At 38.9% G+C, this 25,200-nt stretch overlaps 1 protein-coding gene and 1 non-coding gene across 3 annotated transcripts in view; both read left to right on the top strand.

The window, feature by feature from the left end:
• The first annotated feature begins 655 nt into the window (after window positions 1–655).
• On the top strand, window positions 656–727 carry trnae-uuc (transfer RNA glutamic acid (anticodon UUC)). The gene has a single exon. It is a non-coding gene; the product is annotated as a tRNA-Glu (tRNA).
• A 270-nt stretch (window positions 728–997) lies between these two features.
• Window positions 998–25,200, top strand: part of elf1 (E74-like ETS transcription factor 1) — a 36,000-nt gene continuing 11,797 nt past the window's right edge. The window contains exon 1 of one of the 2 annotated variants that reach the window (XM_026329583.1): window positions 998–1,615. The gene's annotated coding sequence lies outside the window, so the exon portion shown is untranslated. Of the gene's footprint in view, window positions 1,616–10,724; window positions 11,021–25,200 lie in introns of those variants that run through there. The other variant, XM_026329582.2, reaches the window with a different exon arrangement.

Below are 25,200 nucleotides of genomic sequence, written 5' to 3'. Positions count from 1 at the left end.
GGATATTAACGTCAATTACTTCTACACTTCTTTGCCGTTTAGCCACATAAACACGAAGTAGCAACATCACTAACTGTGGTGTTGTTGAAAATAAAAATTTGCTTGTGTGGGATAATCCAGGTTCAGCTCGTTATAACCGTGACATTAAGGTTTTTTAAAAGCAAAGGAAACCCCGTCTGTACACTTGTATCATTCCAACGAAAATTACGTCATATGTTTAACGGCCATATTTAGTTTGTTGGGACCACGGTAAAGATTTGTTTGTAGGATTTTGACCTTCACTTCTTGTTCCTATTCATTTTTATCTACGCGAATTTATCAATGAATTCAGTCCATACTCTGTCGATGACTTTAAGTGTAGCTCGTGCTTCTACAAGGTGTTCATGGCTGACATCCTGCATTATTATTACACTGAAAGACCACTAGATGGCAATAGTTAGATAACTAACTAGCTTAGACTAGACTACACTTATGCACCCCACCAACCCAAAGCAAGAGCATTAACTAACACTGAATGTAATGTGTTATTACTATTGTAACAGCAGCTGGAAAGTTAACTAGATCATTTTGTAACAGCTGGTCATCACAACAAAACAATAATCTCAATAGGGAAATATATAATAAATAGAATACTATTGACCGACAAAATCGCGTCTCCCATATGGTCTAGCGGTTAGGATTCCTGGTTTTCACCCAGGCGGCCCGGGTTCGACTCCCGGTATGGGAACTTGAGTTTTTTTTCTCACAATAAATCAAATATTAAGTTATTTCCAAATGTCTAGCATGTTATCTCATTTAGTAGCACTATTGTTTGTATACGCTGAATAGTCTCGCTGCTAGTTATTTCATACAGCTAACGTTTTAACCAACATGCGCTCATCATTTCCAGAGAATCTCGAGTAGACCCCGCCCGTGAAGCATGGAGGAGTTAACCTCAGTTGCTCTGATCACTGAAAGGCTTGGACATTCCCGGAAGATGCCCATTTCCATTTATTTTCCCCTGCGCTAACAGTTATCATATCCTGGTGTAGTTAACCAAATTCTAACGTCGGCCACATCTGACATTTTATTTTGGTCATTTGACTAATGCTAAATCGTGTTGCGTTGCTGACAAATTGCCTGCAAAGTCGCACCTGTGACTCCAGGTAAAATATGACATGTACCTATTATTTTTAACCAATAGGATACGAGGAGGACACTGAAAAACTTTTTTTCCAACCTTTTTTCTTAACCTCCCCGTCGTCCCTCAATGCTTATTGCTCAACATTATTGCCTGTCCCTACTCCTCTGGTTTTGCTTACTACTGTCGGGCTGTAGCCAAACTTTGGTGCCGGGCCAATCATTTCCCAGGAAAATGTGACTGCTAGGAATTCCCCACGCATCAGCCCTGTCGGAGAAAACTACAACCTTGTGTCAGGGAGCAGAGGAAAGCAGCGGGAGGGTAAAGCTGACCGGTGACTGTGTGGTGATGTAGCTACAGCACCGTTTAGTCGCCAGCTCGCACCAGGGCAGGGATAATAATGTTTTTCTAACGTCGCAGTGTTTCATGAGGACAACCACCTACCGCATACGTAAAGCCAGGGAATAAACAGTGCTGATGACAACTGCTAACAGGGTAAGTCTGCCGAGTATCTTTAAAAGCATGTTTTATACTTATCGCTTGCTTTCTTGTAACTTCAATTTAACTATGTCTGTATATCATGTGAGCATTATCAACATTCCCTGTGAGGTTATATTTTTCTTCATATTTGGTCTTTTTAGAAAAAATAAAAAAGATACTTTTAGTAGATAGTGTCATGTATTGGAAGAAACTGCAGCAGATTTTTATACCTGAGGCCTTTCATTGCTCTTTACCAGTATGAAACACAGCCCTCAATGGTTTCTCAGGCTACAACTGAAGCAGGATAACACAACTCATATGATGTTATAACTAACTGGGATACATGACCTGCAGGCGTTGCTTTGCCTAGTACTCCATAGATTTCTGTGACTCCCCTTTGTGTCAGTCAGCTGGCATGTGACTGCACTTGATAGCATGTGTGCATGTCTGTGAGTGTGTGCTGAAAATATTCACAATTAGTATAGACCAGGCAGCAGTCACAATAAAAATGCAGTTTTAATATTCATTAGAATTATCACAGTTTAAGTACTGATATTATTATGAAGACACAGCTCTCATTTTGCTCTGCATTATCAGAAATATAGTTTTAGCCCTACAACAGCTACATCAGCAGCAGCACTGGCTCTAATAATGTGGAACCTATGAATCTATGTTCTTTATATCTGACAGTTCACAGCAATATATTTAAATTGGTATATCTACTGCATCAGACCACAGTTTATTGGTATCAGAGCTGAAACAATTAGTCTATTAATCTATTAGTCATTCCAATTTGAAAACTGAACAATCATTTAATATCCATCCATTCATTATCTATACCTGCTTATTCCTAAGTAGGGTCATGGGGATCTGCTGGAGACTAATAACTTAATATTTTTAACAGAAAAAAACAAAACAAAATGTGTCTCTTTGGTGGTTTCTAGTCTTTTATGATAGTGAGTTGATCATCTTCTAGTATTGGATCACATGCAAATACGTCAACATTTGGTGTGTCTGGGTATGAAAACCTGTAGCAACATTTGATAATTGGACTCAATGTGTCCACCTACTCCACCGAAGCAGCCTCTGACTGAAAACAATCTAGTAAACTGGGAAAGAACTGCTTAAAGAACAGTCCCAAATACTAACTGTGTACTCTCCAAAGACAAATATAAATGAATGTTTACCGCTTTTCTCAATTTCTACAAATACAGGCCAATGTCTGCAATGTTTGACAAAATATTGTTTTAAATAGTTTTATAGTTAACTCTATTCTGTGGCAAATCTAAATGTTTGCCAGATGTTTACATTTTTGGGCTAAGATGCTTGTATCATGGGACACACAAACACAATCTCATTGGTCGACTGTAGTTGCTCCCTTCAGGGGAGGCAGCTGTGACGCAGAGTGAAGGGCAGAGTTATAAGATTTTAGCTTGTTAGTCCCACTAGAAACAGGACCAGCTGGACTCACCAACCCTTTGCTCGCCCTTTCTCCCCTCTCCTTAAGCCTTCCCATGGTGGGAACACTGGCACAGGCTTGTAGATAAGTGGAAACTTCAATCCACTGAAAGCAATTACCCGGACAAAACTTTCCAAATATACTTCATCATGAGTCGCTCTGTTTGTTTCAAGCATGTGCTGTTGTTTTAGAAACATCCTGCCATGTTGCTGCCCACACATTCAGTTTCTCTCATGCCATTTTCCTCTCTGCTTTCATAGTTTTAATGCTGCACAGACTGTGTGATATGATCAGTGATATGGTCAGTTGTGTGTGTGTGTGTCTGTGTCTGTGTTAGATAGAAAACAGCGTGGTTGAGGATAAAGCAGTTCCTGGTAGCCTTCTTATCCTGTGACAGTGATATCACCATCAGCAGTCTGAGCAGCTGAGGAGTACGATGACGACCAAGGACGACAATGGAGAACTGTTCTGGGCTGTGCTTCCTTTGGTAACGAAGCACTCTTCAGACATTAGACACTTCGACTTCTTGTCCAAGATGTACCCGCCTGCCTTAATGGGCTGCTTGATATTGATTTGGCTACACAAAAAGAAGAACTGAGCTTTTATCCTATTTAGACAGCAGCACTCCAGTTTCACAAAAGCTTTCAGAGTGGCCTTGCAAGAGACAGGGAGTCAGTGGTTCACCTCGCTGTAAGTGTTTACAGATATTTCAGTTTCCAGAAGCTCATGTGATACTGTTTTATCTTGAGCCTTAATATTAAGTGCCCACAGCACTTTTTACTTTCTCTGAAAGCTTAAAAAGAATATAATGACTGCCATTTTCTGAGGCCACCATCTTCATATAATGATCCCTTCTTCTAGGTGAAAATTAGTGTAATTTGAAATAACCACAAGATGGCAATGTTCATATGCTTTGAGTAAACAAACAACCATATGAGATGGCTGAAAACTCAAGTGACTTGCATAAATGCAGGAACTGACTCGTGAAAAGAGAAATAAAACTCCTGAACTTCCCTTTTTTACATGTAGAAAAATACCCATGTTGGCCTGTGTTTTGTTCTGGGCTCGCAGGGAACTACTGTTGGTAAACTTCTGTAATTGTACGCTGCCGTTTCATCACCCCAGGCTTTTGACACCTGAATATCACCTTGTCAGACATGTTTGCCAGAGAGCAACGGCAGTAAACCGTTGCCACTGGACATGACGTCAGAGAGAAAGGCGAGACGAGGGAAATTCCACCTGTAACCTTGTTCTGCTCTCATGCAGTAGGCCTCACAAGCATGTGACTTGGACGAGTCATTATGCTGTAGTTTCTCCATGAATCTGTGTTCTCATGATGCAATTCAGTGTTACATTTAAAACTATTTTTAGCATGGAAAAGAGGGCAGCTTTACTTTTTGTTTTAAATATATGGCTGTGATAAAATGAAGTACCAAACATTAGTTTGAACTAAACAAACAAAAATGTGCTCTTTTGTAATACTATCTTAAGTGATACAGACGGGTTATGTTTTTAATAATCATAAAATTATTAATTAGTTTCATTATGGAAGAGTTGGCCTGTAACATCAACCTTAGATTTAGTATGTGACTTAGTCTTCAAGGAGGCCTCCTCTAGGATGAGTATTTAGTGTCCACTGTGTCAGCTTATGTTGGCATCACACGAGTAATTAACAACACTATGTATCTTTTTGGTGCGTGCTAAAGTCCACGGAACCACAGTGTAATAAGCTGCATCATTACATTAAGGAGTGGTGGCTTGATAGGTAATGCTCCAGCTTATAGTTCAACCAGCCAAAGTAATTGCTTACAAAAATAGAAACTAGCTTTGTCTGCAACTTTGGCACATGATATCTCTCCCTGTCATTTTTCTTGTCTCTTCGAACCAATGAGGTTGTAGCGAGTGGTTCACGGAGACCTTTCATGAGCCTAGCCAGTGTCGCTTGGATTCAGACTGAGTTTTATCTGAAAAAGTCGAGTTATCTCTCCTCATTTAACTTTTGACATATTCTTTCCGCAAATGTGACACATATAAGTAAAGACACAGTTGACAGAGTTTGCAGTGAGCTCTGGCAGCTCATCACAGCCACTGATAGGTGGTTGTTTATCTTTACCATCAGTAAATTCTTTTCTTTTTTGGGGTGTGGGGATTCATTTTAGAGTGACAGGCAAGTCTTCAGACATGTTAGATGATTTACTGCATGTGGTTAATGGTATTTTAGTTTAGGCCCTAAGTGACAGAGCAACATTCTTTTAACATGCAACATGTTTTTACTACTAAAATGTGATTGTTTGTGACATGTATTATAATATGTATGTATAAGAAACAGCTGTTATGTGCTAGTGACATAGCATCTGCCTGCAGGTGGCTTATATAGCCTACAGCGGTGTGATGTGGATGATTTGGATTGTTGACCTGGTCTTTGCATTTAATATTTAATGACTTGCAGTCTGTATGTGGCTTGGGTAGCAGCAGGCCCAATAATCCAGGTAGTCTTTGCTTATAAAAAGCTATAATGTCTTGTGTGATAAACAAAAAGATTAAAAGAACATGTCTAAAGGAATAGTTCACACTTTGAGAAACCTGCTTATTTGCTAAGAGTTTACATGGTTTTATACTGGATTTTGTGCAGATTTATCAAGCAGGTTATGATGTTTGTATGCTGGGAAACAGATATTTTAATTGGGGACAGGGGCACACTCAATGTAATATTTAAGATAATTAACTGCTACTTTAGCTTAACTTCCAAGAGACACTATGGAAATGGCTTCAGCAAAAACGTGTATTTCGTTTTTTCCATTTTGACTGTTTCCATTTTAGATTTTTCCTTAGTCTTTTATTTAAAAGTAATCATTTAAACTCTTTGCAAGGTGGCAATGTTGAAGCATTTTATGATAGAATTTTATTTCACATAGTGAGTAATCTACTCAACTTGTCACCATAGACACTTGAGTGGTGGCAGTCCCAGATATGATTAATTGTTACGTATGTGGCACTAAAATGTGTCTTTGGAAACAAAAAAGAAAGGCTAACCTGGAGCACAGACAGTTCCAACACAGGTGAATTTGATAATGTTCTTCTGAGCTTTATTTGACCGCCTCCTGTCTCATCTTCAAGGAGAAAGCTGCCGTTTTCACAGACAATCAATCAAGGAGCATTACTCTACTAACATAATATGTGAAGCAGTGTTCTGACTATGAGGGAGAGGAGAAGGAAAGATGCGTAGCTCAGCTTTAGTGTGCATACGGTTAAATTTTCTCGCAGGAAAAGACACTTAATTTTTATTTCCTGTTGAGTGTTTAAACTGCTCCCCTGTGGAAAAGGAGTGTTTGAGACCCATTGTTTATAATATCTCTCCAAAAAGTCACTTGCATTTCTGTGTGGAGTTCATGTCACATATTAGTCTGAATAAAGTCAGTAAAACTGAATACCACAACACTATCTTCTACAGGCCTGTGACCTGTGCATCACTATCTGATTTTCTGACATAGTATATTATATAAAATTCTTTTTTTGAGCTCTTGCACATTCTGTAGCTGTACAATAACAAAACTCTTTCTTAGATCTGTAGTTGGGCAGCACAGTTTTATAGTGCAGAGTTGTCAGGTTATTCACCAAACTGGGTTGTTACAAATGTTATGTACTTTTTGCCCCATTTGCTTTTCAGTTTTACACCTGACAGATGTTTTTTCTCCTATTATAATTCTTCTTTCATCTCAGTAGGATTAATTAAAATGCCCTGCTGCCCTGTTGTTTACCTCATTTTGTGTGTCCTATGGGGGGTGCACGTCCGTCCTGAAAGCTAGTCTCCGAAATCCTCAGTCGAAAGTTTCCCTGTTCTGTATTTGAGCAGCCATCAGATGACCTCCAAGCTACACAAATAATTGTGTCCTCCAAAGGTTCCCATATCTTATCCTGTCAAGGATTGTTTCAAAATGTTTTTTTCTGGTTTATGAGTCCACAGACCTCCATCATAATTCCTCACTGAGGGATCTGAATTTTCTGGGTGTGGTTCTTAGTGGTTTGTCTAGTAGAAATTTGCAGGGCATGCCTAGATAAAATGAAGTGGCAAACAAAGTGAAAGCAAGTAAAATGTGGTGAGCACTAGTTCTACTTGGAGGCTGTGTACTGCCAAACTTTGACCCATAATATTCAGGCTTAGATAATACTTGGCTTTGATCTCTGAATGTTTAATGTCATACCAAGATGCTTATTATATAAGAAATTTCTGCAACTGTTGGCTCTAAGAAATGCTGCCAGAATTTCGATGACACTGACTTTTGGATGGACAAGAAGATCAACATCATGCAAGTAGTGACTTAGTGTCTTCCTTTTTCGTCAAAGGGAATTCACTTGTGCAGGTCTTACCCACACCAGGTTACTGGAGTTTATTGGTGAAAATTGTCACTGTGCTCTGTCTTTTAATGGGGTCATACCACACCAAATGGGAGCTTTGTGTCCTGCTTGTGTTGTGGTTGCCTTCTGTTATGCAGAACTAGCATATGAGAGTAACCAATGCTTTTTTAAATTCTTTCAGTTAGTCTGTGGGGTCACATGGTTCTGCACTGCTCTAGTTAATCACCACCACTCTAGGAGTGAATCAAAAGAAAGTGCCCTGTGTGAGGCACACTTTTTGTGCTTTCACACTGTGGGCTGAATTTAATTTGATCCCACTGACAATGTCTTGAAGCAGCAGCAATTTAAACATCTTCACTTTTATTGCTTTTCCCCAAAGTGTGGATGTGATTTGTTGTGCAAATCTGGGCGAGTTTGCATCCAGTATTACAACAGATAATTGGAAGGATTGTAAAATCTTTGGAGGGAATAACTGTTTTGTACTGTTTAAGCAAATACTCAATGGCATATTAATCACATGTCTTTCATGAGACTGTACAGTTTGGTGTAGATTTAAAGACATTCATGTGCTACTTCACACAATGCAAACCAATAACCAAGATGTGTGTCTGATGTAACATTTTCTGCTGCTTTGTGTTTCAGTCTAATTGAGTCCAGTGGCTTTCTACCACTCATGTCTGTTTTTACAAAATGTCTGTATTTACGGAATCTATTTAATGTTTGTCAATCATGGAAGTCCCTACTTTCTTGCTCCACCTGGTGTTTCCCACTTTTCCTGTTTCCTTATTTGAATCAAGAATTAAAGGCCAGTCTGTCACACATTTTTGCAAATTTGTCACAGTAAGGTTTTCACATGGTGTGTTTCAGAATCAAATTATTTAAAAAAATGGTTTGTAAATTGTGTCAAATAACAAATCCTTAAGCCAAGTCACCACATTAATGTCAGGAGATTTCTTAGCCATTGTATGACATGCTACAGATCCTGACATTTGTTCAGTAAATGCTTTTTATATTTACTTGGTAAATGTAACAATTGGTTTTCTGTTAAACAAGTGACACTTTGTTAACTGACTAAACAGTACAGTATAACTATGTACTGTGTGTTTCACAAACAGGCATTATACATAGGGTGATTCAGAATCATTGAATAAAAACCGCAGCACAAATACTTGCTAAAGCTTGTCTGAATTCATTCTAAACTACATATGACACAGGCCAAGGATCCTAATCATTGCTGCATTACTGCTTGCTCAAAGTCAGTGTTGACGGTGATTCATTTTCGATTTCTGGTTGTATGCATTGGAAGAAAATAATCAAAAACTAATATCCATGTTCAGATAGAGATTCTCTGAGAGGGAGACCTTAACAGGACATGTCTGAACATTTACTTTATGTGCATCACTGTATTTCCTCTGGCAAAAACTACAAGCTCTTCATATTTGTAAAGAATACATGAAATATTTTGCTTCAGGAATTTAAAAGCTTCTAGTGAAAGCTTTGTACTGCAGCTTCCAAACATTTCCCGAGTTTATTGCTGATATTTCCTTTCCTTTGTTTGTTTTTATCATTCAGAGTGGGTACATAATCTGTTTGAGTATATGAATGGAATTTCAGTCTCAGATGTAAAACATCTAGAGTAAGTGTAAGCCAAAGATCCAGAAAAATCTTGAAGCAATGTCTTGACAACACAAACCTACTTCTCTCTAAGAATACATTTAGTCAGCACATCCCTAATACTGATATGAAGACTGAAAACATCTCTCCTGTAGGCCTCAGATACTGCTTTGGAGCTCTTTAGTATTAGACAGAGATTGCGATGATCTGTAAGGCTTATGTGAATGGGTTAATGTAGGAATTATATGTGATTGTATACATGCATATGTGTGTTTACATAGTAGTGCTGGAGTGTAAGCCGTGTTGTGGTGCATTAGCCTTGGGACTTTATATTGCAAGAAGTGAACAGTTTCTTCAAATGCTTTTGGGTTGTGGACCGTATTTCCAAAGCATGTGATAAATAGATCTTGTTTGGTGTAACTTTCCTTCACAGCAAGGCTATCAATTTGCTCTGAAGCAAACAGCTGCTTTTGGCTCTGAGCTGAACTGTACTGAACCAAAGCCAGGAAGAATTAATGTGATGATGAGGGCTCTCAGTAAAGATTGAGAGGGTGATTTTGGGGGTCTGTGACAAACAGACCATGCTGCAGTTGCAATTGAACCTGATGAGTTTGTTTTTGTTTTTTTTTTTAAGTAGCTGTTTTTTTTTTTTTGTTTTCTGTTTTTTTTTTTTTTTAAGTCAAGTCCTGCGTTAATGTTTTTCTACCCAACAATGCCTAATAAAACATGTTTATTTAAATATTTGACTTTACTTGTATTTAACATACCACATAGGGCATTTCAGAGGAAAACACTTTTGGCTCATGAAGTGTGAAGACACAGTGCTCAACAGTCACCACAGACCACCACGTCCTGTTTGTTTAAGTGTCATTTCTGATAAAGATTTTTATCAAGTCTAAGTTTTTTCTACATAACTTCATATGTACCAGAAAAAAATTGTCACCTACTGCAGCAAATTATTGAGACATCTTCTGCATATATAATAACAGCTTAAAACAAAAGCTTAAAAATCGAGACATGAATAATTACTCGGCTGAGTTAAACTTTCATGTGGTGATTGTTCACAACAGGCGTTTTCCTGTGATCATGATCACTGAATCTTGAAGAGGGGGAGGAATAGAGATTTCTTTGGGGTTTCTTTTGTGAGGAACTTGCTCATACCTAAACCCAGTCAACTTCACAGATTAATTTCTTTCTGCCTCCCACTGGTAGAAGGACTTTTATGGGGCTTTCTAATGCAGGGGGAACAACTCCCCCACAAGTCAGCAGCGTAACTGGCTCACTGACAAGGCTAATAGACTCACAATTCATTGTAACTGCTTTAATGGGACACAAAGAGATGTGACCTTTACTTTTGAGCTGCCATACAGATTATAATCACCATGCTTGGCCCATATTGTATGGTCAAAGTCTAAAGTAAGTGCATACCTGGTGAATTGTTTGCTTACACCTCCGACAGTCCTCCGCCTCTGCAGGAGAAACTTGTTTGTCGTCTTTCATGCTGTTTAAGGTGTGGCCCTCAGGTTGGACCTCACTGCTCTCCCCTCCCCCGCTGCAGCCCCGTCCAATCCCTGTCACAGAAAACTCACCTGAAAGAATTTGCATTCAAGGCCGATACTCATCGCTGATTGGCCAGGTGAAAGCAGTCTGCCTCAGGGCTCTCCTACCAATGGCGACAGTGCTGCGTGACTCATAGGGAGCGGACAAGTTGCTTCACTACACTTCTCCTTTTTCTGTTTCAAACAGCAGCCATTACATTGTCTTTTTTTTCCCCCTCCTCTCCAGTTTTGTTTTGTCACTGAGACGAAGGTGAGGGGCTGACCAGTGGTCCACACCTTCAGACAGCTTTATCCCCGTCTGAACACACCTTGGATTATTCCCCGTTTTACCTTCTGTTGTCTGTTTTTTCTCCTGATGTTCATTGGTTACTGAAATCGGCACTTGTTCGGTTGCTATTATGGACCTTGTCACACGTATCCTGTGTCTTTGAGGTTAGTGATGATTAATTCTCCTCCTGGTCTCACTTTACCTATTCTGATGTATTTCTGAGAATTTTCTGATTTAAAACAATATTACGTTATTGATGGGTAAATGAAAATATTTATTTGGGAGTTGTATTTGTAAGTAGACAAGCAGCTAGGTAGTTCAGCCGCCATAACGTGCAATTTTGCCTTAATCGTAGCATTTTCATTAGCACGCGTAACATATTAAGATTTTCTTATGTAAGCTTTGACATGTCATACACGTTCTGTTTTTCCCCTAACTTCCTCCATGCCTACATCTGTGTCAAATGTTAAAAGAAGCAGCAGGCAGTATCCATAACACTATTACTGTAGCAGTGTTTTTGTCGAAAGTTTTTATGTTGGGTTGCACATATCAAACTAATTTGTCAAGCTCTGATGCTTTTTATGGCTTGACAAAATGTGAGTTCAAATAAGATGTTTGACTTTATTAAGAATGAGCTTTTGCTGATATAAATGTTTGCTGCCTTTCTATTATAAATTGTTCCCTTATATGGTGTGTTGAAGCGAGGGCGGGAACAGTCTTTTGCAAGCCTCTTGACCAAGCCCACATGTGTTTTTCTTGGTGTAGTAATCAGTAATTACACATTGTGTCAATTTTGACCCATGATTGATTTTCAGAATTAATACAGTTGTTACCTAACGTTGAATGCTGCGTTAGTAGATGAGAAACTGCTTGCTATGTTTGCTACCCGCAGTCTTTTGCATGAAGTTAGTCATGTGCTTCATGTATCAAAATCAAAAGTTATCAGAACGTTGCTCATCTTGTAACTAACAGGCCCAGTAGGCTTTCATTTCTATTTAGAGGGAAGTTTGAACAGTCCTCTGCTTCCTCTTTTATGCCTGCATTATCTGACCTTTCCTTTGTCGTTTAGTTATTCTGCTTAATGTTTCTAAATGTTGCTCAGTGCAGCAGAGATAAAAACATACTTCCTGTTTCAGCAGAAATCTACTCTGCACTTTGTTGGCCACACAAGACTACACTTACTATATCAGTGAATAAACACCGGTATAGTTTGAGCAACTTTCAGATTTCACACCCAGTTTTTACTGAATCTGTCTTCAAATGCTGCTGTGGGATTCTCCATAAAGCAGCTATCAGAGAGAAGTCCTGAGCCAGTGCAGACCTAACACTTTAGTCCAATTTTGGTCAGGTTTTTATGTAGTTATATCGAAAAAATCCTTTAGCTTGTGATTGTTTCATCGGTTTGGCATTCAGAATTGATTTTGTTGATGTAATGTTTGACGTAACTCGCAGCTGGGCCCCATGACAGGCAACAGAGAACACAGTGTTTCAGAGATACTAAATAGATAGCTCCACAGTGTACTCGCTCAGTTATTATTAGGCATGTATCAATTGGTCTTGCATCGGACAAGCATGTTTATTATTTGTCTAATTTGTAAGTAACACCTGCTGTAGCTTCAGCATATGACCCAGTGATTGAATGACTCTGTTGTGTTGATCAGGTGTAAGTTTGCATTTGACCTACCTTTTTTAAACCATACTTTATGCCCACCTTGATTTGTGTTGTAAATGAGGCCCTTGTTCCTCAAAGGATGAGTTCATACTGTAGGTGCTGTTTAGCGAGGTTTCATTCAGAGGACATAGTGGCTGATAAAGAGAGGGAGGGGGAGTGGACAGCAGTGTCTGGGCTCTTCTTTCAATGCAAAGTCAACAAGTCCTAGCCTGTAATTAGATCATTAGGTTTGGACAAGATGACGGAGGCGTTTCAAGAGAAGAGAATGACAAGGAGGGGTGGAGCTGATTACTACAGTCCCAGCGTGCCATATTATGTAAAAATGGCGGATTTATTCAGTTTCGTGCTGCAAGGCAGTAAACATCATAAACTTTGCATGGTCAGGTACAAATCATTTTTTGTCTTTAAACAAGCACATGGCAAACTGCAGTCTTTCATAAATGTTTAAAAAAGAAATAATGGCTCAGAAGTATCTGTTGGCAGCAGTAATGCAAAAATAATGCATTAGTGCTGACTAAACATTGTAGATGTCAAAGTAATAAGTTTTTACTTATCTTTGCTTGGATTTGGATTTGAAAAAAATGTTTTATTTTTAGAAGTTACATGAAATATTTAAACCAAAAAGAGCAGTATTTTATGGCCACCTTTAAGGAAATTTGTTTAATAATGGTATTATTCTGGCAATTTCTTTTCTATCAGATGTTTGATTGAAATATTACCTTGTTTATTCACTTCTTTCTGTCATATGACTGTCACTTCCGCCACCCTTGACTGTCCTGTTTATGCATGAAGGTGCAGAAACCAGCAGATACACATCATATTTATCCACAGTCATTATCTTTAAAAGAAAAAAAATCGCTGGAAAATGTTAATAAGAGAGAGTCAGCGCTCCTGTCCTGTTTTGATAGTTTGCTTTACTGTTTCCACATCAGTTTCTCCATTTCTTCTTTGCTATTTTATATTTCCATGGCACTCTCATTTTCTGAAATGAATGGGTGTTTAAAGGTTGGGGAGTTAGGGTTGTGACAGGACATTTGAGCTCCGGTGACCAGCTGGGAAAATCTGGGTGGGGAAAGTTAATGTGTAACTCTCCTCTGCCTTAACGGCTACTGTTAAGGTGCCACTGAGCAAGGCACGTACTGCATCTCCAGGTGCTCCTGATGCAGACAAGCTCAGCAGGTCAAAGCTGCTTTTGTGTCTGCGTTAATGTGTGTCTGCGTTAATGTGTTGCAGGTACACTCAGGAAACCCTCCCTTGATAAATAAAGATAAATCGATTGAGCAACTGTCTCTCCACATTGCAACTGTCTCATACTCAGAGCATGCTGGGACTGGCAGTCTGTAGTTCTGGACTACATATTAAATCATGGCTGTGATCATGACATCCGAACACAGGGCCTTTCCCTACCCAGACAGATTTTGTTTCAGGCCTAAAAATGTATTTTTGACTTGAGTCAAAGAAGCAGTGGTGCATTTTTTGTTAGTCTTTTTGTTAGTCTTTTTCTTCAGACTAATTTCTGTGAACTGGAAAGGATGTGATATACTCTTCAATGATTTTATTCCAACTGTGGATGGTTTAGATCTTTCAGTAATTAGTCATTCTTTTTAGTGGAAGGTGTATAGTGGGGTCACATGACATTGAATGCAATTAACATCACATTTACTGTAACTGCACGCGTCACATTTTTCACTCATATTTACAACACCTTAAACCCACCAGAAACTCTGAGACATGAGCTTCTAGTCCATACTTGTTATCCATGTTTTGTTCGCAGAAGGCTCCAGAAGAGTGCAGGTGTATGACACTCATAACGCCCACCTGACTGAAATAGGTGAAAGACAAGAGTGTGTCCTAGAATGAAAGAAAGTGTGTGAGAGGGGGCTGATATGTGGAATATCAGGTCACACCTTTTGATAACATGCCTGGTTATGCAACGTACCATGCTGATCAGGGAGCAGATTCCGCCTCCTGTTAACATGACTGCAAATAGCCATTTACTGCATATTCAACACAGTTTATCATAATCACTGTTGGAAAGTAACTAAGCACTTTAACTGCTGTACTTTGCTGCTTTCTGAGATATTTTACTAGTGTATTTCTAGTTTATGCTGCTTTATAACTCTAACCCAGTACATCTCAGAGGACATTTTTGGACTTCTTCCACTACATTTATTTGACAGATATACAGATGCAATAATGACATGATATAACAATAATGACATTATGTAATGTGTTCCCTTATTACAGAATCAAATGCGCAAAACTATGTAGAATTTTTCAGATGGACTGGTGGTATGAGACATGTAAGTGGCTCCTGTAAATTTCTAAATAAACAAGTTGACTTATCTTTTAAATATAGTGTCAGGCTCAATGAGAAACCTATGAACAATAAATATACTAATCATGAATAATGAATTACTAGACTGTCAACTGCATGGGCTAATCCTGTTGCGATTGAGGTATGAGTATATAGCTCACTTTAAAGTTTATTAATATACTGAGCTATCTCTGGTGCAGTACTTCACCATGGAAATGTTGATAATTCATGTATCTTGACAAAAGTGTATCTGTAATAGAAGCTGCTTACTGAGCTTGTGTGGGCAGAGACAGATTTAATGTGCAAGTTTATCCTGCTCCAGATAAAAGCAGTATGCAGAACCTTATAAAACATTCAATGGCTGCCTTCTGTTTAGCTCTGCCTATGTTTGAAGCACAGTTATTTGTCACTGAATTTGTAAAAATAAATATAATGCATGTATGACTTTTCTAACAGCTCGCTGACAGCTATAAACAGCTAGCACTATATAATGCAGTGGCCTTAAAACACTTTCAGAGCAGTGTTTTTCTTTTAATTTATAAGGGTTCCACCCTGTATGAGTTAAGATCATGCAAAAAAAGTGGGGATGCATGTGAACATAAATCTGACAGTGAAATGAGTTTGAATTGGTGTCCGTTGCTAAATCACTCACACTCCCAATTGCTAATTTAAACATCATGTTGGCTTTAATGCAGTATCACTTAGTACAAAGAAGCATTTTGACCTAAGCACAGAGGGAAATTCATTTCCCGCATGGTCTTGGGAGGCTTTGGTCCCAGACACCCAGCTGCAGTGGTGTTGGTGTCTGAAAGCTTCAGCAGCAGGCTGTCGTATGGAAAACTGTCTTCAGCACTAGAATAATCTGCTGAGCTCCTGTCTGAGTGGAAAGATCAGTAAGTTTATTTATTCAGTTATTTATTTTTATCTTGAAACCTTACACCCTTTTCCTTTTTATGCTCTCCTTTTATATCAGCATACATCATTTCGCACCTTCTCTGTGTTTGGGAAGTTCTTCAGAAATAAAAGGACTGTGGTAGAGACTAAACCATTTAATTTAAGTGTGACCTCAGAAACCCACATTTACAAGCTTGATGTTGCCTTTGCTTGTCGAAAATTTGTCATGGTGTACAGCTGGTTTGGTAGACACACCATCCAAAAACAAGGGCTGAACCACAGCTTTGACAAATGAACAACACAAAATAATCACTTAAGACTAACCATGTTTTAACATCAACTTTTATTTCTACCTTTAGCTCTAAATTCTTGCTTTCATTCATAGCCTTCCTGTTTGTGACATTTTCATTTCTTTATAATTTTCCAACCAAGCAAATCTCAGTTGTTATTGAAACGACATCGCAAGTCCCTCTTACATTTTAGCTTAATGGCTGTGAAGAATGCTGCTTATTAGTGCTGCTCCACTTAAATCAAAGCAAACATTTAACTTTACGCCCACGCCTTCATGCACACCAACATAAATGCCATTTTTCTCATATGTCACTATAGCTGATCTCTGAAAGACTATAACTCTGCAAGTTTTCAGTGAGTTGTGGTCCTTGCATGTACACTGTTACCTAAAAGTATGTTTTTTTTTTTTTTTACAGTTCATAGTTTTTGATGTACTAGACAGGCAGAAGCCATTTGAAAATCCCTGCATTTGTGTGTTTGTGCTTGTCGTGCTTGGACGTCAGCGTGTTCTTGCAAACTCACTGGGCCTTCGCTGAGCTGAATGAGGCCCACCTGCTCTCTCTTTCTTGTCCCACAGTGCGTACTTTACAAGCCCTCTTCCTCTACTTGTTTCTAAGCAACAGCCACTCCTTGTTTACCTTTGCGTTTTTGCATTGTAATTCTCGTCAGAACAGCATAACTCCAGCCCCTTGGGAGCCTGATTGTCAGGCCTTTTTTTTTTTTTTTTTTTTTTTTTCAAAGTAGTAACGTGTACTTGAGCCTGTCATTAGTGTATGTGTGTTCTGAAATAAGAATAGATTTATGACCCACATATAATTATTACAGATTCTTATTACAGTTCAGCATGTAAATATTTTGTTATATAGCCACACTGAGCACATCTTTCTCTTTAACCACTTAATGTGTTTTTGTTATCTTCTGCACCCAATGCTGCATCTTCGTCATTGCCTGATGTAAATGAGTGTATTTCATAAAGACTTCTCAAATATTGACCATGCTGGCCAGGCTGTCCTTCTGCTTCCTGTTCAGAGCTCAAACACCTCTGTAAATAGGTGAAATGAACATTTCATTTCATTCATGCTTGCAGCAGCAAACATTAATTACATATAAACTAAATCAAATGTGGGTATTAGTAATGTTAAGTTGATGTTATTAGAGCAACTGTTATGGAAATCATCAAGATGACAAGATCAAGGAACTGAAGTAAAGCTAATGTTGTAATAACTGAAGTATGCAAGTCATGACTTCATGAGTTGTATTTGAGGTATGTTAGTTCACACAAAGTCACACACTTTTTTCCCTGTCTCTATTTGAAGTATGCGCCTGGCATCATGACATGCAATGACTCTGCACTTATATCCTTAGACCAAGGAATCAGGCACACGTTTAGTAGCCTCAAGATTAGATAGAAACATTGGCCTGTGAAACCTAATACCACACTGACCCAGTATCCAATTGTGTGAAATCAGATAAGCTCTGTTGAAGGGGCTAAGCTGTCTCAGTGTGAGTGGTCCTATCTGTGAGGCTTTACGGAGGATCAGATGAGACGAGCCGATTTAGTTGTTATTAGCTGTTAAACTGATCGGCAGACATCTTAAAAACAGCTTTGCTAAAGCTGCAAATTAGCATGTTTGTAGTATTCAGGTAGTGTATTCACCTTTCCAGCAGGAAAGTGTGCCAGCCGACAACATTTGTGTGTCCTCCTGCTTCAGTTTCAAAAAACGTTGTTTGCTAGTGGATTTGCTTTGTGGAGAGAGGAAATAAAAATAGTGATACCGAAATAAATAAATATGAAGCTACAGCATGAAGACATTTAGCTTGGCTTAGACCAAAGACTGGAAATAATAGCCCAGTGATAACAAAATCTGCCTAGAAACAACTCTGAAGCTCATTAATTTAGTTGTATTTTGTTTGTTTAATGTGTACAAAATGTAAAATTAACTAGTTGCTGTTATACAGGATATTTAACTTGGTGGATTTTGTTACCTTTGTCTTTATGCTAAGCTAACAGCTTAGAAGCTTAGTTACATATTTATCATATGGATGTAAGAGTCTACAGTGTTAAATTATTCCTTTAAGAAAAGCTTGACTCCCAAAGTGTATGACAAGACAGAGAGAATTTAGATTATTTTAGCATTTCTGATTCTGCTCCCTCTCTAGGTGTGTTATCTGGTACATTTTGCTGCATGCCTGACTATGGGTGGACACATCAGCCTGCTTGTGTCCAGACCTGTTTGGTATGCAGCCTCCTCTGCAACAGCAAGGTCCCCTGATTCTAACCTTGACTCAGATTCAGTGCAACACATGCCTGTTGTTATGTTACAAAGCTGGTATGGAAAGTATTTTGGCAAAGTTTATAGAGCATATAGGCTCCAAATGAAATGTTTCCCTTTCGGGAAAATTGGCTGCTGTTGGAAGTTATATAATCTGATGTCTATTATAAGTCAAATTGGCATGGTGGTTTATAGTTTTAAGAATTAGGAGTGTCATCCTTCAACTTGTTTTTATTTAATGCTGGTGGAGAGTATGCTGCTGGTATTTTTCTGAGAATGATGCCCTCAGTTGCTGCTGGCAGTATAATGTACCTGTGCTATGACATGTTAGTGTTGGTATGAATGTAAACACATCAGAGATGGGTCTGCAAATAAGCAGGTTGAGTAAGCTGCAAAGTAATGCTGTTGAGAATCATGTCAAGGTTTGAATTTAGCTTTCATAATAATTTTTTTAGGGCAGCAGGTATTGAATTTTATTTTACAGTCTTCTATATATATCTTAGGCCTCTGGGAGGCTTGCTTACCATATAAAAAGGAGAGAATTTAGCTTTTCCAGTCTAGTCATGCATCAAATTGCTCCTACACAGCAGCCAAAACAACAGCAGAGTCAGGATGAAGCATTTCAAATATGTCTGCAAGAAAGGAATCAGCAGGGCAGTTTGAGGCAACTGACACACGCACAGACTTGCATGTTTTTTATATCCTTGGCTTTTGTGTTTTTTACTCAGAATCACTGTTATTTTGAAATCAAAGACATTATGTATCAAGCTGAGACACAAGAGAGGTAAAAAACACTGTTAATGGCACTTAACATAGGATTGTATTTGTGTACATTTTTGACCATGATAGATCAGATGGGCCTGCAATGAGCAGATTAAAAAGATTACTGATTCAAAGAGCAGACACATCTGCAAACTCAGTAAATAGCATTGTTAGCTACAGCAAAGTATTTCTGGTATATGAAAAATATGAATCTGCACATTATTTTTGGGGAAAGTGACGTTTTTTGGTGGGTAGTTCAATGTTACAGCCTTGACTAGGCTGGGGAAGCTATTAAACCCTGCAGTCCAGTTCATTTGATCAGATTCTGGTTGGCTTACTCAGCTCTCACATAGATACACCGTATTAAATCTTTATATTCTTATATTTCATTAACAAAGAATAATGTTTAAAACATTTGGGTGCCAGGAATCTTATTTTTAGCCTGTCCTGTCTGATGATTTTATCAGTTACAATGTCAAACATCAGTGGTGGTATTATGTCAGCTGGAAGAACACACATCTAAAGCATTTCACCAGAATTGCTGTTATGTTGTCTTTTGTGGCAATTTTGAACAACCATGACACATTCTTTACCATTAATCGCCTTGCTAGCTGTTACTGTTATGATGTTACTCACACATGTCCAAATGCTTTAATAAAATCTTCCAGTCTCATCAACTTCACTGCAGCAACAAAACCTTGATCTGTGCACAAAAATCTTTTCTAAAAATTTGCTGCAATTTCCTGACCTGTTTTCACAACATCTATGGTTCTTCCTATCTGTGACTTGTGGCATGTTGCCACATAATAGAAATAGGCTGCTGGGGGTGGTTTTTACAAATGGTCTGCATCTGGTTCAAAACATGTTTATCTATGTCAAAACCCATCTTTGGATTCATTACTCATCTAGTTCAACAACTGTAATGTTGTCAGGATGGAATATAATGACGCTTGTGTAATTCTGAAGGACTTATTGTGATTTTTGATTTGCATGGGTATATTTCCAGGCTCATCACCTGTTCATATTAGCTAGAAGCAGAAATAAATTCAGTAGATGGAAATTTTCTGCATTGTTAATGAATGCCCATATGCTTTCGGACAGTTATTCTAGGGGCTCATAACAAGTTCGTAGGGTGTTCTAGTTGCACACACAGTGCATTTGTGAAGTGATGTACTTTCGTATTCAGATGTATAAGTGAACACTGTGTGACAGGAACTTTGTAGATGGTTCTGAGAATTTGTGTGAAACCGACTCATGAGGCCAGGTTAGGGGTGTGTGTGTGTGTGTGTGTGTGTGTGTGCGTGCGTGCGTGTGTGCGTGTGTGTGTGTGCGCACGCGCGCGTGTGCATGTGCGGAGGGGTGGGAGGGTTAGTAATGCTGTCTGTGTTTGCACGCCTTGTGTCAGCATTGTGGAGAAGACATGTCTGCAAAGGGCAGGTGTGGCTTTAAGAGCCCTGCTGTGATCCTCCTGAATTCACCATGACTGTCATTAAACAACCTGAGTGTAGCAGGCTTGAAAATGTCAGAAGGTGAGAGAAACAATAGCTAGTGGTGTCTCTAATCTTACGTAATTGTGATTAAAAATTCCACTATCAGCCTATTATTGTCTTATGTATTCATGCTTCTTTGCAAAACCTTTGCCTTAAACATTTTTGATTTTTTGAGATTTTTACTCTTGCATGCAAAACATATTTTCCAGTGAGTTTGCAGGTGAAAACACATTTCAAAACAGTTCAATTGAAAGTCAGTCATTTTTGTCTTTTACGTCACTTGTGGATATATTTCTAGTAACTATATTACTGATGTAGGAAATGGTACCTGTGTGACAAGAGTCACATCTATGAGAGTAACAGCATGTTGTTTGAGAAGGAAGGAGGGGGAGTTGCGAACTTTCCGCTGTTACAGAGGAAGAAATTTTCTTCTGAGTGTGGTTTAACAGACAGGAAGCAGCAGAAACCCACTGTTCAGTGATGCTGTTCCTGTGAGTGCAAGATTCACAGGTCAGTTTGTGGGTGTTTTTCCTACATACTTTTAAAATATGTCACTGCTATTTCTGCCATTATTTCTCTTGTCTGTCCTAAACAAGAAAGTCCAGTATGTTGTGCTAGGATAAAGGGCATGTGAATGAAGAATGTAGGACAGAGAAGAGGGAGGGAATCATGTCTGTTATATATTGGATTCAAAAAGTGACAAAAAAAGATATGGAGTCTGGTGTCTGAAAACATTTCTGAACTTTTCTGTGTGGGGACCATACTAAGCTTCTGTCCCAGCTCTCCAGATCATATTATCCTGCTTAAAGCAAATGTGTAATCTTCCCGAAAAAATGCAAAACATTAGACCAACTAGTGTGTTAGCTGGCACAAACAACTTCTGTCACAGGAAGACATGGTTCCCTCTCCCAGGGCCTGGGTGGAAAAGTTTTGCAGGAGATGAGATTAAATTCCATTCTCCTTCAGAGAGCCTGTGCTCGACGTGACGTTTTTCTTTCAGTCTTCATCTAGCCCTGGAACTATAGAGCCAAATGTCTCCTCATGTAGGACAAACACAGTGAGTACTGGCTCGGACACAGCGCCCTCTGGTCTGTGTCTCTGATGTCTTGTGTTCTGCAGCCACATGCTATTAGTCAGTCTGTGCCCGCTGTCCGTGGCCGTTTCTGCCATTTTATCGCCATGCACATGATGTGCCCCAGGATGGCAGTGAAAGCTCTCCTTTATTTAGCTCAATAAAATCGAGCTGGAGTTTCAAACATAGGGAGATGCTGTATTGTGCAATGAGCGTTCTAGTGAAATTGTAGAATGCACAGAAAATACTGTATACAAAACAGTTTTATCCTGCTGACATAGTGCTGTGAGAGTGGTGAAAAACCACCGTTTCTTTTTTTTTTTTTTGTCTAGTGTTGATGCAACTGCATACTTGCTGTTCTCCTTCTATGTTGTATCAGCAAACAATTTTCAAGCAGTATGATTGTCTGCTGCTATAATTTGGTTAACAACTCTTGAATTTGAGTGTTTATGTTGAAATGCAGAAAATAAATACAGTATTTTTCCCATTATGCATTTTACATCTCTTTGCTCGTATAAACCATTTCTACTTAGGCAAAATGCTTGTTGTTCACCATTTTTTCTTTGTGTTAAAATGCCATTGTTATATACTGATGCTTAGTTTATTGACATCGGGTAAAACAGGCCTAAAAAAGAACTGCTGTCCAGCAATGATGACCATGATCCTCTGATGCTCATACGGGCTATCACAGGGCTCCAGCAATGGGCTTGAGCCTCATATCACTGAGTCATTTCCTTTACAGGAACCCAGAGGATACTACAAAAACAGCCATTCAATAACATGGCATACACATTTTCTGTCATCCTGCTTGTCAGTGTTTCTCTTTGAATTGGGAGAACATCCAATTTGTAGGATTATTTTAAAACAAACATTTCTTTTGTGTTAGTACTGAAACCTGTCTCTTGGAAATGAATGGGGAAATGGCAGCATTGCTGCTTTTGTCAGTTGTGAAATCTTTGGAGGTGTTTCATCAGTACAGAGAGACTTCTGACTTATGTCCATTTCAGTTTTTACTAGGCACATCTGCACCAGCTATTTGTGTGTGGGGAAAACACCAGGAATATCCTATGTTCTCATACACCATCAGAGATCTTGAAGTCCTGTGCACAGTAGCCTCTCCAGTAAACTACAGAATGATCATGTCACCTGAGCAAATCTGCATTTTTGTAATCTGAGCTGAAAATGGTTGATTAGTAAGTTTGCCCTGGTCCTTTCCTTGCATCTCATAATGTTTGCACTCACCACATGCAGGGTGAGTCATTACATAGTCATTCAATTGGCTTAAATTACCTCCTTTCATGGTCAACAATGAGCTCAGCTGAAGAGACTAAAGCGGGGGAAGTAGGGCCTTCTGGGAATGCTCCATTTGTTCATGAATCCTGACTCTAATTGGTTGTTATTGCGACTGGCAGTCACCATGCTGTAGGGGTGGAGTAGGCCAGTGTTTGCACACCAGGCTGCCATATATAATACACAGCCGTAATGACCAAAGGAGAGGAGACTGATTTACAAAAAAAAAAAATCACTGTGGTCACCTGATAAGAATTATACTATCAGCTGTCCATGTTAATGATTATATTTGGGGCTGCAACTGATGATTATTTATATTTGGGGCAGCAACTGATGATTATTTTTTTTAATATAAATAAATGTAGATCATTTGAAATGTAGATAGTAGTCAAGGACATTTTTAAACAAAAATGTTGAAAATTGTGTGGTTCTGCTTTCTAAAATTGAACATTTAATTGTTTTGTTCATCTTCTGCGATAATAACCTTAATACTGGGATATGTCTGTGTAGATTCTCAGTTGTCCAGGGAAAGTTATCTAGAGGTTGAGTCATGGCTACTGGACTTTCAGTTCTTTAAAGGTGAAACGTTTCGCCACCCATCCAAGTGGCTTCATCACTCTGAGAGAGGCTGGACAGGAAACTCCAAATTTATTTCCCAGGTTGGTTTCACTCCACCATGGGCCCAATAGGCTCAGTAAGTGAACTAAGCAAAACAGATGAATACTGCAAAACAGGTTAATACTGGGACTGTTAATCACTTGAACATTAAGCCCTTACAAGCAATTTATAGAGTTTTGTTTGATAAAGTTCTTACACCATAGACGACCATTACAAATTCTTACTGTGCTCTATGCTTGCTGCATATAGTCAACTGCTGAGCAGGTGTATAGCAGTTATATCAAAAAATAATGTGTCATTGTTTGTTTACAGCTTGTTTCCTCTGCTATGAAGTGACAAAAAATCAGCAAAGTAAAAATTAGTAATCAGTCAGAATAGTTATTTATTTTCGGTGCATAGGTTGTGTGAAATTATTTCAGGATGTTTTTGTTGCCTTCATCACGTTTATTAACAGCAGAGACTAGTAGGAATTCCAAGGAGAGGGAGTGGGATGGCTTGCAGATGTGTTAGAGCATGTGTTCATTGGTGTTTAAATACAGAGCACCACAGTTACACATTTCATGCAGAAGACCTCACCAGGATGCCCCACCCAGTGCAAGTCACAGGGAGTCTGTTTGCTCTCTGCACTTATTATGCATTGACTAACATCCCAGTAAAAATCCTCCCTTTGCTTTTCTCCTCTTCATGATGTAGTAAGTGCAGTTACAACCCTGCCCCTATCCTGGGACAAGGCAGCTGTTGTCATGTGCTCTGGGATAATGTGCAGGCTGCGTCTGAGTAATGGCTGGCTCACTTGTATCCCTGTCTGCTGTGAGCACTATGCCAACTGGGCCACCCAGATCAATGAAGCCCTGACAGGAGGGTTATAGAAAACACACATGTGCAAACACTGACACAGTCTGATACATTTTAGTATGAACACAGCAGACAAGCACATGAAGTCAGTGAGGGACACAAATGTAGAACATGGGAAATGTGACTGTACCTTAATTTAACAACAGTCTGATTTCTGTCGTCTGACAACCCATTAATGTCAGGATGCTGATAATTTGCTCATGGTTTACTCATTGCCCAGCATTATATGCTGAAACATTCACTTTAAAAGCTCCATAAATGTCTATAAGTGCAAACTGTGACAATTCATATAGACAACAAAGATTTCAACTAAGAATCTTTTGCAGAGGACACCTGTTGTTTCGTGTCTCCTGGGTCTCTTGGATAAGGCAGTGAGGGTGGGCAGGACAATTTCAGAGTTAACCCATATGATCTATGTATCATATGTTTATTTCATCCCATGTGGGTGCCTTGGTCTGGCTTGTGAATGCTCAAGAGGGCATTTGCTGCAAATGTGTCTGCGTGATTCATGTGAAATTGAAAAGTTGAAAATCATTTAACAGGCAGACATATTTCCAGCCATGTTTTTTCTTTTGGTTATTTTTTTGTATTTATTGATATATACCTAATCCATTTGGAATCTTCGTACACTATGTCCCCTTTGTTTGTTTGTTTGTTTGTTTGTTTGTTTGTTTGTTTGTTAATGTCTGGTAATGTCAGTCTCCCCTGCGGCAAACATGACAAAAAAACCAGGGTACAGAAAAGCTCCATGGTAGCAATGTCCATCTCTGACAGAGGGGCGCATGGACGCTGCTCTGTGGAGACAGCAAG

Source organism: Mastacembelus armatus, chromosome 10 (genome assembly GCF_900324485.2).
Source record: "Mastacembelus armatus chromosome 10, fMasArm1.2, whole genome shotgun sequence".
Classification (NCBI taxonomy): Eukaryota; Metazoa; Chordata; class Actinopteri; order Synbranchiformes; family Mastacembelidae; genus Mastacembelus; species Mastacembelus armatus.
Note: the sequence above shows the minus strand (reverse complement) of the source record. Positions and strands in the feature narration are given on the sequence as shown.